We start from the raw sequence: 14,774 nt of genomic DNA, 5'->3' as shown, positions 1-14,774 counted from the left end.
AAAAGACACTTTTGATTGTCCGTCCGTATTTGGGTTATACTGCAAAACGGATAATGCGGATGTAATAGGCAATTTACAGATTTTCTGGCCAATGGGCATTTCTACTCTGAGCTATGGCCATGAATTGTGAGTCGTGACCGAAAGGAATCGGTCTAGATTTCAGTCTTGAACTAAATATTGTACCAAACTGATGCAGCCCTATTAAAAATGTCAAAATTTGAACAGAAACCTCTACTAATCCTTCAAAACAAACTTAGGAAAAGCGTGTCTTGTCACTCCTCACTGTGTAAACACTAAATAATAAACCCCCGTCATTAGGCTGACAGCGGAAAAAACTATTTCAAAGCCGCTTTTCTCCACCTCGACAATGTAAACACAACGAATCTTCAGAAGAGGGATTAGAGGAGAAACAGGCAGAGGAGGCACAAGCCGCTTGTCGCCAATGGGTTTTAGGACGAGCTCTTTAGAACGTGCCAGAGAAACGACCTCCTGCAGCGTTGCAGACAGCAGATAACAGAGAAAGTGACAATTCACATTATGTAACTTTCTAAACTACACTTCAGAGAGGCGTTCGCAGAAAACAGTGGAAGTGGAAGGGACACAGATGTGCATGTTTGGTAGTTTCCATCATCACTATATGGCTGTCATGATAAGTACGATCGACTTATCGTTCAATCAAAAACTGATAAACTATACTTTTTGAACTCAATATTTATCGTGTGTACATTTCTTTGCATTTTACCCTTGTTTCTGTCATTGTAAAACTTGATTCTTAACTGAAGCAAATTAGGTTATTATATTTCATGTTTAGGATATGATCGTGCACTTTCAGAACTGCTTTTCAGAATTCATGCTTCAGAGTTGACAGTATTTAGTATCTTTAGAGTCAAGAATATTGTTTATGGTGATATTTTTCTGCTCGGGACAGTGTAATGTGCTGTTGTGTCGCCTCGACTTCAATGGTGCCGGAGAGGAGAAGAGCCCCGAAGAGGATGAGCAGCGAGCCAATCAGGAAGAGGAAGACGGCCAGGACGATGGCCTTGTAAGGGACTTTCGGTGGGCTCCGCTTGAACTGGAAAACCAAGATAAAACAAGGCATTTAAAATGATTTGCAAACATTTCACAAAATAGAGGAGGTGAAATTTTGACGTAAATCCTGGTGCCTAATTTTGTTCAACATTCTGCAGCTAGATATTCCTCCTGTGATAACGCTGGGTTAGGCACAATGAATGCAACCAGGCGGGTTTTCGTGAGGTTCATTTTAGAAATTTTGTATATTAATGAGGGCCTGACTTTGATTGACAGGCCATTAGCATTAGAGCTAATGGCGCAGGCGTGGCTTCAACCGAACAACACGCCATGCGAGAGTCTACAATGAAGATCCCGCCCTTAGGCCCTTTTTAGGAACATGCCCGGTCGGACATGGGTTGGAGGAGTCTGTAAATCCAGCATTTATTCCCTTTCAAACGTGGTCATTAACGTAAACGGGGAGGCGTGAGCAGACGCTGTCTATTATTTTTTATAGTATATGAGTAAAACTGACAATTTCAGCAAAAACTGCTGTTTCGGGAGTTTGGGATTTTATATTTTGGTATTTTCTATGAACTTATGAAGTAATAAAGTCAAGTCATTTCAATATTCTGAAAGAAATTAAGATTTAATGCCTGATGGAATTCAAGGTAATGCTTTCTAAAAGGACTGAGACAGTTTTATTACTTTTTTAAATTCTTTGCAGAAACCCCGGATAAGATAAGATAGCTATCGTTTACCTGATTACGCGTTTATTCAGGGTTTCTATAGGCAGCAGCAAGTCAAAGAATTTATAATGCCATTTAAGTGCCAAAATATAATGTTTTTAAAGGCACAAACGTAAAAATCTGTGCAAATTTTATTTCTTAAGATATTTAAATATTCTGTCAAACAGAGAAAAGAGGGACAGCAAAAATAGTTGAACATTTGATTTAATGCCAGTGTGAATCCAATGTAATGTTCATGACATTTAAGGCTTTTATTTTAGCACAATGAATGAGTTTCAATACTTTTTAATGCCCCGCGGGAACCTTGTTATGTAAAAAGCTGTCTAGTTACAATTAATCTAACTATTTTTTGCACCCCTAGTTTGACATTTAAAAAAGAGCATAAATACCCATTGACCAGTCGTTAAAAACTGCATTTTGAAACAATAATGGTCCTGAAAGCTCTGAAAATAATCCTGCTTTGGCTCACCACTAAAGTTAGTGAAGGAAGGCTCTTCAAAGTATCCGAGCAAACAAAATGCTATGTTCAGTGGAATCCTGCCACATCCTGATGCCAAAGAGGTTATCAGAGGTCAATAATTATGATAATAACCAACGACAAGCGTAAATCTGGCACAGAAAAGAATGTCTGTTGTTAGTGCCTCGCCCAATGAATACTGAATTAAGCTTCATTTCTTTTCAATTTGTCAACACTCGGAAGTTGTTTGTTCTCTGCAACCCGTTCAGCTCAAATCAGGCATATGTCGTAACAAACAGAGGACTCCTGTGCAGACAGCTGTTCAGGCACTCGTGGGGTGTCGGCACGCTGCTACGGCATGGGTAATGGGATTTCCCTCATTATTCGGGAGAAACATAGAGGTTGGATACTAATTAGCAGCTGCCAAACGAGCGGAGAAGATGGAAGGAAGTCCCAAATAATTCATGCACAGATTTCCTCAGAGCTTGTAATTCTAATAATCCTAATTTGTAATAAGCAGTTTGTCCTAGGCCTGTCGCGATAATTACTATTTAGAAACTTTTTAAATCACTGTTCAAAAACTAGCGTTAAGAAAAATACTGCAGCAGTTTGACAAGAGTTTTCCAAAATAAGCTGCATCTTACAGGCACTCAAGCGGAAGAGGGTATGATATCTGCTCTGATTTTACATTTATATTATCTCTGTATTTAAGGCGAGACACGGCAGGTGAAAATATTTTTACACAGAGGTCAATGTTGAGATTTTTAGCTAGTTTTCTCCCTTAACATCATAGTTTTCATGTCAGAGTATGAAAAAGACAAATCTCACCCGGTATGATGCGAGGCAGAGATATCCCGTAAATTGCTACAACATTGCTTCGCAAAGCCGGTTTTCCCACGCGCCGCGCATTCATTCACAAATATTTACAGATATTTACATAAGGTTTTTGCTTCACTCATGCAACGGCCTCCCCACTTTAGTAGCTCCTACGGACTCCAAACTTTCTTATTTTGGACTTGACAATATTTTGAACGTTTTTTCAGAGAGATTTCACAATATCTATTTCCGAGCTTGATTTGTTGAGATTTGAACACTAAAAAATAAGGCGAAATTAGATTTTTTTTACAGATTTTTTTACTTATGAGTACCGAAATCCCCTCTGAAAAAATCTTAGTAACTAATATGCCAACAAAATAATACAATGAATTTAAACCTGCATCTATAATAGAAAACGCTATCTCAATGGCCGACGCCTGGGCGCCGCCATGTTTATTTCCCATACCGACTTTGAAGCTAAGCAGGGACGGGCCTGGTTAGAACTGGGATGGGAGACCGTTTGGGAACACCAGGAAGCCTGGCGACAGTAGTGACTGTGTGCGTGGTTGGTGGTGGGGGCTGAGGTGCGCAGTGGACTGAATGAATACTGCAACCAATTGTACACCGACAAGCGTCTGGAACAGCGCTATATAAGACTTCCCATGTTCATTTCCCAAAAATCCGCGGCCGGCCCCCACGTGGCGGTCCCTCCGCTCGCGGGCATTGGCCAGAGGCCACCACGTGACCGTCCCACCGGCCGCGGGCATTGGACACGGGTCCATATGGACCGCGGTGCTGCTGGCCGAGGACAACCCGCCGTCACAACAACGCGAGTGCACGAGATCTGACTGCCGTGCCTGTGTGCACGCATCCAAACACGGCGATGTGTGTCATCGTCACTCACCGCTAAACTGCAGCTGCAGACGCTCCGCACAGGTACAGTTACCTCCTCCAAAACACATCGGCGTCTCTTTGTTCACGTCTCTCCTGCAGTGACCGAGGCTGTGGTTCATTATAGATCCAGTGCTGCGTCATGTCAGAGCGCACACAAATGCGTAAGATCCAATCCTGGCCATATTCGGTCTCCAAAGTTATGTCTCCGAACAAAAGTACACGCAGAAACACGAGCTTCAAATGAAACGCGCTGCTCCGAGAGCTTCAGCCTCCGTGTGCAGAAAGCGAAAGTGAAACTACCACTTAACGAGCGCATGGCCTGCACTGTAGCGTTTATTTTTATTTTTTTTATTTTTTTTTTCACTTTGCTGCTGTACCATTTCATTTCTATTTTTCCTTCCCTCCTTTACATTCTATACAGCGGCTTTGAAAGCATTGCCTGTTGTATTCTAAGGATATAAATACTGTCTAATAAAAAACAACGTATTCTTTTTTAGATTGCACTTACACCGTGATGCACCAAACCACGTCTCCTGCACCGTCAACCGAACCGTAACAGCTGAACCCCTAATATTAATCCATAGGCCTACATGTTCCACTGTCTCTTGAATTCTATTCCCTGAGTTTATGGAACATATTGTCGTTGTAGTATATACGAAAGGAGTACAGGTGCATCAAACACTCCAATTGCAGTTTGTTTGAAATTATTTTTAGCATTCATTATTTTACACATTTGTAGTGGCCATAGTTTTAGGAATGGCTTGGGAACCACTGGTCTACTTACTGCGGGTCTACAGCTATTCTGACTGACGGGTTATAGGGACTATACTGGACATTTCTGTGTAATAACTGTGTAATCTCTGAATATCACATGTGGAGACTAGCGAGGCCCGGCCGAAGGCCGGGTCTCAGCTAGTTGTTTAGATTTTGTTGCCGTCTTCATATGAAAACAGAAAGTGACAGAAAACTTGCGATACGACCGGGTCAGTGTACTTTTGGGTATTTGGATTTTCTTTATTGGAATGAAAATAAAAAATGGAAAAACAAGTTGTTTTTCAATTTTGGTTTGCAAATCAAAAAACGAAACATGAAAAAAACAGCCATTTTTCAAGTGAATGAAGCGTTGTTTTTAAATAATGAAGCTGATTTTCATGTTTGTATTGTATATTTAATAAACAAAAAACAAATTAAGACGAAAACGAAAAACAACCCAATTTTCGTTTATGTAATCGGAAGCCTCTGCTCCCCACTAACTGCGTTTGTTTTACAAGTGCCTCTAGTGCATCAAGACGCAGCATTGCCTTACGTGGCCAAGCTGCTCCCGGACTGCAAACAGGCTACGTACAAGGGTCATTTCTGCAGATAATGCAGCGGTCTGGAACTGTACTGGCACGGGGGTCGTTGTAAACTTTGAGGACAGAAACCAGGGCTGCAAGAAAGAACTCCAAATCACCAAATCTTTCTCTCTTTAATAAAACAGATGCACTGCCTTATTTGAGACTCGCGCCAACAACGCGTGTGGACGCCTTGCCAGTCTGCTTAGTGCGCATCTGGGCTGTGCGTAAAAGTTACCAAGTGCGCCACAGAGCGCACGGAGCCCCGAGTCAAAGAGCGGTTTTGATTGGGCGCCGAGTTAAAGCGAGACGTTGACCACACTGGTTTAGATCAAGAGCCTGATCTACTGAAGGACACAATCGTAGAGAGACAGTTGTGCGTAAAACTGACTAGATCAATCCTATAGCTATCTAAAATATATTTTTCGTGTCTCTCCAGCACTTTTCATTAGACTTTTGCTAACTTGAGATAATAATAATAATAATAAATTTTATTTATATTGCACTTTACATTTCAGCGAAACCTCAAAGTGCTAGATGAAAGTGAATGTGTTCCTCCCCTTGATTTGCTAATAGGCCATTGATGACAGAGAAAATCCTGCGCTCTTCAGTTCACACCAGTGCCCCACTGTGCACAAAGGAGACCCCAGACTCCGGCCTCATATAAATATTTTTTTTATTGCCATCATTCCTATTATAGTATCTATAGTGTCTGCTGGCCACTAACCAAAGGAATGGCCTAAATGTGCCACTTCGAGCACACTTCGAGCCGCAGGCTGCCAATCACAAGGCGGATGTTTTTGCACAAACAGCACCTTCATATAAGAGGCGTTCATATTCAGCGCTCTTGGAGCAGAAATATGACAACTTCCGATTACATAAACGAAAATTGGGTTGTTTTTCGTTTTCGTCTTAATTTGTTTTTTGTTTATTAAATATACAGTGAAAACATGAAAATCAGCTTCATTTTTTAAAAACAAATTGAAAAACAACTTCTTTTTCCATTTTTTATTTTCATTCCAATAAAGAAAATCCAAATACCCAAAAGTACACTGACCCAGCAGAATTAATATCACTAAATATTTCTTTTTCCCTATTCACCTGCAGTGTCTCACCTTAATTATAACCAGGTTTATATTAATTATGTTAATCATATTAATTCAAGAAAGAATTTTTTCTTATTTTTTGTCTAGAATAATTGCAACAGCATTATAAAATGTTTTGGTCGATAATATAATTTATCGCAATATTTTCAGAAACGATTGATCATCCTTAAAAAAAAAATGATATCGTGACAGGCCACGTTTGTTGTAATCAGCCTAAGGATTTAGCGAGGGGACACAGATGTTATGCGTGTAATGTCATAACAGCGGCAAATTCAGAGTATTCAAAGTTATAATTAGATTTGACACTCAATTTGCGATGTTGAATGTTTTATTTCTATTTAAAATGTGGATTCCCTCTATCACATCAACATTGCATGTCTTGAATAAATTAAGGACTATGTTGCCTGTAGGTCTATGTACCCGTCATCGTCAGCAGCCAGCCGGGAGTACTTGACCTTATTGTTGGATGCCCCAGCAGACAGCATGTTGCTGCGAGCGGACTTTAGCATAGTCCAGTCTGCAACAAGAGAAAATAAAGTTAACCGAATATATTTGGTTATTTAAAAGTGAAGGAGTCTCTGGACATGTTCTCGTGAAGTTCAATAGGTCTAGAGACAGTAAATCATTAGTACACAGATCAATGATGACCTGACTCCAGGCAATGAATTAATATGGCTGCTAATTAGCATATTTCTTGAGATGCAGAACCAGACGACCTTGTCTTTCCATGTTTACAAATGTACTGCACACATTGACTGGCCTAGAGTTTGTGAATATCAAGATATACAAGTACCTGAACATAAGCAGTTAGTTTGTGCATTAAAATGGTAGATTATCAACACCTAAACCTGGATTAAAATTGAGTCAGCAATAATAACACGTTTTCTGGAGATACCAGTGGAAGGACAGTCACAAGGTGGCAGTACAATCTGTTCTAAACAATGTCTTTTTGTTACAATAACAATGACAGTTGTGCATTACTTAGAATGTAAAAAAATATTGTATGCATTTAATATTACTTTCAAACAAATACACACATTGATGTCACCAACTAGGCCTCGGGGTCTTTGAGCGCGGTTCACTCCTGTGGGAGCTTATGACTCCAAAGCTAAAAATGTGCTACACCATATTTTTTGCAGATTTCAGTCTTAAAATGATAGGCGGTATTTCAAAGTGAGGAAAGAGTGAGAGTGAAATTTAAAAATACAATCAAACAATCAAGTGCCACCCCTACTGATTGGACCAGAAAACCACTCCTAGTTTGCAAAATGAGGAGAGCAAGAAACTTTCAAAAGTAAACGATCGAGCGCCCTCCCCTCTTCCCCTTGATTGGCTCGAATTTCGGCAAATCAGCAAAAGGGGGTACTTTAGAAAAAACATTATACAGTATTACTTACATTACGTCAAACTGTACGCCAGGGCCTTACAGACTATCACTTTAATATAACATATTATCAATTAATTTAGGGCAAATGAACCAAAAACATACTTTTATGTTCTTTCTCCATGTAATGGATTCACATTTTCATCACATCTTGATCATCATTTTACATGGCGTTTATAAAAAATATATATATATTGACCTAAAACGGATTAAGTGATGTGCCCTGTCCCTGAGCCCCTCCGAGCCTCACTCCCCTTCACAACAAACCACAGGCAATAACAGCGTGGTATAGAGTGAAGAGTGTGTGAAAATTCTAGAGTTTGGAACTCAATTACACAATGGAGATATTTTTTCCACTCAAACTTGAATGTAAATACTGCTGAAGTAGCGCTAGCCCACAGTTAGCTTTGCCCGTTAACCTCCTAACTTCTTTTGATCGTGATTTAATTAGAGTGTATTGGTGCTTCGGGTCACAGCAAGGAAAGCTGTAAGCATGCTATTCTGGCCAGAGACACTAGGGGGAGATGAAAGACCCCCCCAATCATCCCATATTAACACTTGTATTACCCCCAGTGGGACTACGAAAAGGATTTAATAAGGTAAACAAGTTACTTAGTTCTGCTTTAAATTTTACATGATATTTTGTCTACTAGTGTGCTTTAGTTTCCTTACCATTGTTGGTATACAATGAAGATGTAACAGTAAGCTGAGTGAAAATATGAATGGCAAATTAGCATATGATTAAATACATTTTCTTCTTCCCACCCCTTTTCAAGCAAATCGGAGCTTGCTTTTTATGTTGAAATTAATGTTGCTGTTTTTATTGTTTTTCCTAATTATGTGCCTGAAATAAACAAAAGTAAAATAAAAGTAAAATAAATTGTAAAAATATAATATAATATAATATAATATTCTCCCCCCATTACATACTCACTATCTTAGCATACAGCAACCTAAACACCAGGACTCAGGGACGGCCCACAGTCTGTCATGTCTCAGGGCTCAGAGGACATGATGTGACATGATCCAGCGTCTGCTTACTCTGCCAACCAGACCAGGCCGTGGCGAGGAAAAAGCTTCTTGGTAGATTTTCTCACAGAGAAGCACTTGTTTAGCTCGCAGTATTCGGCACACGCTGGGCTCTGCACACAGGGAAAAGTCCAGGTCACAGCAATTGGATATTACTGCAGTGGACAAAGAGGGATTAAGTTGAGAAAGGGCTTATATCATATGTCATATTTTTGGTGTCCTGAAACTTCCCTAAACAATCCAGAAAAACAAAAGGAAAAAGTGGAGAAATACTTGAAGTGTATGTACTTGTGCAAGTTGCTAATCCAATTGAGGGGGTGTCTTAATGACAAAGTGCACTTATTAGTCCATGGGCCAGACCAAATATCGGTACCGAAAAGGTGGCAAAGGCTATCGTATATTTTTAAGTAGGTCCATGTCTGAGGTTTATATTTTTGTATGATAGCCTTTTCAGAGTTACAGCTTTATCATAGTTTTCAGCTGTTGAAGTGAACCACCCCCATGTCAAAAAAGTCGCTTTTGACACTGGTCCATATTTTGGTTGAGGCCATTTCCAGCACATTAGATACTGATTTACACCATTGTATTTGGTATCATTGTAAAGAAGACATTTTCATGTTTCATTTGAGCCCAAATGTACTACACTGTGACTATTACCATGGTAACCATAGCTCCTCAAACTCAAACCTGAGGACAATTTTTCACCATTTTCATAAAAACAGTTTTACTATGTTTAACGCTGTTTCTTCAAGGAACATCATAGAGACAAATGTTTGATACTGGGGAACTCTCTAGACTCTGAGGATTCAGGAAATGTATAACATGTCAGTACTTTCTCAGCTTAAGGCCTCACAGTGAGCCACAAAGTAAAAGAATGTCCACCTCACATGAGCCTCTCACATTGAAATAAGCCTATATCTGCCATTCTAAGGTTGGAACAGCTGGTGAGACTTTCTGTCCAGGACAGGCCAATGCAACTTGAAATTAAATTTGTGGAGAAGAACAGTTCTGTATTTTTAGCAAAAAGTTGTTCTATCTATATCTATTTTATATATTATAGATATTTATCATATTATATGCTATATACACACAATGCCATTCTGTTTCTTTCACTACAATACATAGTCCTGTACATTTGTCTAAAATGTCTCAATAATCCAAGATAATTCCAAAAGTTTGTCTTTGTAGACACCACATGGTTATGCCAAAAATATCATATTTTACACTAGATACAAAATTAGTTGTTAATTTATTTGCTGTAGAAAGTTTTTCTGAAGCTGAATTTGCCATAAACCACACGTTTGAACAACACCCTGTGTTGTGTGAAGAGTACTCCTTATACTCCTTATACTCATATTCTATCCTTTCTGCCCTCACGTATGAACTAGATCTCAAGATATTTTAACTTGACCACTTAAAGCATACCTCCTCTAAGACCCCAGACCGCAAACTTGCCGATGCCAATTGGTACAGTAACACAGTAAATCCTTGGTGCCGTGTACAAAGTTCAAGACTGAAGCGACAATTGTGGTCTTCTACGGCACATGCCACACTCCACTGTGCATCAAGGCTGTAACCACTGGGGACATGAGGAAATATATGGCCTTCAGGCCACCCTTGTGAGGTCTGTTTCTGATGTTTTAGTCAGGCACACTCACCAGAGGTCACTTCATGTTCATTCTGTTGGGCTATGGCAGCACTTGTGTCATCCTGCTTTCAAAACATAGCTTATAACAAACCGGTTGATGATTGTGGAGGTTTAAATGTAGAGTTGTGCCCATGTCCTGAATTATTCTTCATGCTCTTCAGAATATGCTGGGAACAAATCTTTTGGCGATGGCACTTAGTGGACTGTGCCACCTCTGCAGGGCTCAGCATCACCTCAGGCTGACAATAGTTATATCGAGCCCAGTCAAATGCAACTAGAAAACTGTCTCTCAGAAGCTCAGCTGGTTCCGCCTCTGAAACCATTCCTGTTTGGGATTATCTCTTATTGCCTCTTGTGCACATTTTATCTCAACACCAGCGTCTTTTATATTAATGGAAGAAACCAAAGCACCCAAAGAAAATCTGTCCTGACACAGACAGAGGATGTAAACTCCACACAAAAACACCTAAATTGAGCTTCAGGCTGAGAGGCAAGAGAACGCTAAGCACTAAGACTAACCACTAAGGGCATGCAATCTCTCCTGTGCATTCAACACTTTTTGGGCCACCTGGCGCAAGGACAGTGTTGCTCCAAACAAGACAAGACCCACATTCTTTTCCTTGTTTACATCGTGCTGCCTCATGTTCTTCCTTTAGTGTTAAGGGCTTCTACAAGCTCTATCAGGTCAAACTAAAAACTTGAGTTAACCACTGTCCGTGTCTGAGAGAAAAAGATGTGAAGCCGGTCCTGTTGTGGTTCCAGTCTGTACTCAGCCGTAGTTCACCCCCACTCTTACACCACTTTTCTCCCTCGCCCCTTCACAGTCGCAGAGTCTGGTTGGAAGAAAACATAACATTGCCATTGGCCACGGGTCGCTATTGTCAACTGTTGAAGGAAAAGCTTGGTTCTTGCATAACCAACTGTCTAACCAACTACAGTTCGTGTCTCTGGGAGACAGCTCTCCCAGATCTCCTACAGCTGCAGGAGTGATGCAGGACAATTTCTTACAATTTCCACAACTTCTCGTACATAAAGAGGTATTCCCTTCACCCTTTTCTATCAGCATAATGGTTTTTGTACAAGGGGTTTCAAGAGTGACTGAATGTCTAGCTGTCACCTCACAGCAAGAAGTTCCTGATATCCCAGGCCATGTGTGACCTTTCTGCGCAGAATTTGCATGTTCTTCTTTTTGTTTCATGTCCCCTGAGTCAATTTTCTGTACAATCTAGTTCTAGTAAGGTATAACACCTTGGTACTTCTAACCTAGCTTTTGGCTCAAAATCTAGTGATAGTTAACCCCCTTTTGTCTCTGTCCCCAGGGCCATTCGACGGCACAACTCTCTAGATGTTATATCGCTAGAAACTTTATTTATTTACCAATTACCAATGTAAAATTATGTGGTTTCAGTAGTGAATGAGTTAAAGTGAATGAGACTGTCAGTGAGTGTTGCAGTGTATAGGCTACATAATGTTTTAGTTTATATAATTCAGAATAATTGTAATTTTTATGAATTTAATTTCAAGTTGCATTGGCCTGTCCTGGACAGAAAGTCTCACCAGCTGTTCCAACCTTAGAATGGCAGATATAGGCTTATTTCAATGGGAGAGGCTCATGTGAGGTGGACATTCTTTTACTTTGTGGCTCACTGTGAGGCCTTAAGCTGAGAAAGTACTGACATGTTATACATTTCCTGAATCCTCAGAGTCTAGAGAGTTCCCCAGTATCAAACATTTGTCTCTGTGATGTTCCTTGAAGAAACAGCGTTAAACATAGTAAAACTGTTTTTATGAAAATGGTGAAAAAATGTCCTCAGGTTTGAGTTTGAGGAGCTATGGTTACCATGGTAATAGTCACAGTGTAGTACATTTGGGCTCAAATGAAACATGAAAATGTCTTCTTTACAATGATACCAAATACAATGGTGTAAATCAGTATCTAATGTGCTGGAAATGGCCTCAACCAAAATATGGACCAGTGTCAAAAGCGACTTTTTTGACATGGGGGTGGTTCACAGCTGAAAACTATGATAAAGCTGTAAGTCTGCAAGGGCTATCATACAAAAATATAAACCTCAGACATGGACCTACTTAAAAATATACGATAGCCTTTGCCACCTTTTTGGTACCGATATGCCAGATTTTGGGGTTTGGCCCATGGACTATATGAAGAGATAATACGGCATAATGACATTGTATTGCCTCTGTTATGATTTTTTTTGTTTTGTTTTTTGCATTCTTCCAATCTCTGCGTTGAGTTTCAATGCTAGCCCTGTGACACGGTGCACACTTTCAACAGTCCAGGAATGTTAATATTTGAGAGATTGAAATGTGAACTCCAAAAACTGACACAAGCATCACCTAGCATTTCAGAACATGTTTGCGGAGGTCTTAACTACAGGGTTAGCAGCTCTTAGACAGAATAAGTCCTCCCAAATTATTTCTTCTTTTTTTTGGCTGTTTACAAAAGCTCAACCTGCCTGAATAACTGCAGCCTTTTGCGTTTAGACAGTTGCACACTAAAACCATACTGTTTATTTACAACTACTGCTAAGTACTTCTACGACTACTGCTAGTACTACTTTCACAACAAAATAGAAAATGGATGAGACAGCAAAAACAAATAATAAGCATACATTATCCGGTGAAAATGCAACTATCTTAGTGTTTGTGTGAATTTAATTGTGTTGATGATGCAGAATTAACAGTTGGATGAATACATCCAGAGAAGTGCTGCCTCTTCTGTTCTGTTTGAGTTTGCATTTAGTACATAAAAGCATTTGGACTCAGTGTGTTAGGATCCGCAGTGACACAGTGGCTAATGGAGTTGTTTATAAAATTGTTTTTCCTAAACTGTATATGGTAACTTTCATATATAACATTTGATCTTCTCTGTTTCCGCACCCCTCCAAACTGTTTAACCCTTCTTTACATTCTTTACACACTTATAGCCAAATATATTTCACATGTCACTTGGAACTTTTTCTGTAGTATCTCTATCTCTTAAATATAATTCTGTTAACTATGTTTTAGCAAAACATTTATCTAATGTGTCATTTGCACTTAAAGTCGTTCTGCATAAAGTTGATCCTCAAAGTAGTCCTCAGCCGTTAAAAGGTTGGTGACCCCTATATTCCAGTTATGGGCCAGCTGGCTTGTGATGTCAAGCCTAAACACAGCACAAAATTATCCAGTATTTTTGCCAAAACAACTACAATTATGCAGTAATAATACCACTAATTAGATCACATACTGCCAGCAGAAACAGTAGCAAGCTAATTTATGCAATACATTGTGTTAAACAACTGTTAATCCGCTTGTTATGAAGCTAATCACTGACAAAGTCCACAGCTCATGACCATCATGTCTGCATGGACTGTTGCACGCAGAGAATGACACATTTTAGCTGTGTAGATTTGCAATAATAACGAGCTGACAATTTAAGAAAGAAATATTCTTACCACGCCAGTCGAAAGCATCAAACTTTTGACATTTAGCTAACTTACATGGGAATTAGGCTAGCTCATCATGTGCTACAAACTAGTCTTAGCTAAAACAAACCTTTGCGGTGTTATAAAAGGTTATTTAGTGTCCCTGTAAAGTCGTGTCTCGTAGTCCGGAGGCAGGAAGGGTCACTGTAAATTCTGTCGAATGGAAGCAGTGACAGAATAAAGCCTGCGTTGTTGTGTTTTTGGACATAGTTCAAAGTTCAGTTCACAAATTTCAAAATGAACTAGTTCGTTCATAGTTCATAATTGTTCATGCTTAATAGTTCGTTCATGGTTCCAAAAATGAACTAGTTCATAGTTCTTTTTTTTCTTTTTTCTTTTTTTTTTCTGCGAGCTATTATTCAGGCATGAAAAAGGTGAGAAGTACAGTATATTTCCTCTCTCAGGGAAATATTTTAAAATCCATATCTTAAAGCAACAATCTGAAGTATTTTGAGATGCATTTTTGCCAACCTTGGGAGAGCTGGAGAAAGTTGACTTTAGCCATGAGTCAAAAATATCATGGCCTCCTAACTTAGTGTTAAAGCTATTTCATGTCAGCCTGTCACGGTTTTCAGAGTGGATTTTGGAAATCTTTTCTAATCATATTTTGTTTGGTTTTAATTTTTTTTAAGTTTAATTTTTAAATTCTTAGTGGAAAATGAAGCTACAGATATTCAATTGCATTTGTGTTAATTTGTTAATTTATCATGTGAAAAAAAAAATGTTTTAGCTAATTTGTAGTTTAAAAAACTACGCATTGTGACTTTATGCAAATGAGTGGCACCGCGGAGCAGAGAGGAGTTTAGAGCGACATACGTTACACAAGGGAAACTCGCTTCGTAACCTTAAACTGTGGCTGCT

The 14,774-nt window shown here is 39.4% G+C and overlaps 1 long non-coding RNA gene across 1 annotated transcript; it reads right to left on the bottom strand.

Moving 5' to 3' along the window:
* Positions 1 to 6,758: 6,758 nt before the first annotated feature.
* Positions 6,759 to 14,000, bottom strand: LOC306983104. The gene is made up of 3 exons (XR_013794256.1): positions 13,884 to 14,000; positions 8,683 to 8,890; positions 6,759 to 6,881 (listed from the first exon to the last, which is right to left on the bottom strand). It is a non-coding gene; the product is annotated as an uncharacterized lncRNA (long non-coding RNA).
* Positions 14,001 to 14,774: the final 774 nt, after the last annotated feature.

The sequence above is a fragment of the Gobius niger genome, assembly GCF_951799975.1.
Source record: "Gobius niger genome assembly, chromosome: 2".
Taxonomy (NCBI): Eukaryota; Metazoa; Chordata; class Actinopteri; order Gobiiformes; family Gobiidae; genus Gobius; species Gobius niger.
Note: the sequence above shows the minus strand (reverse complement) of the source record. Positions and strands in the feature narration are given on the sequence as shown.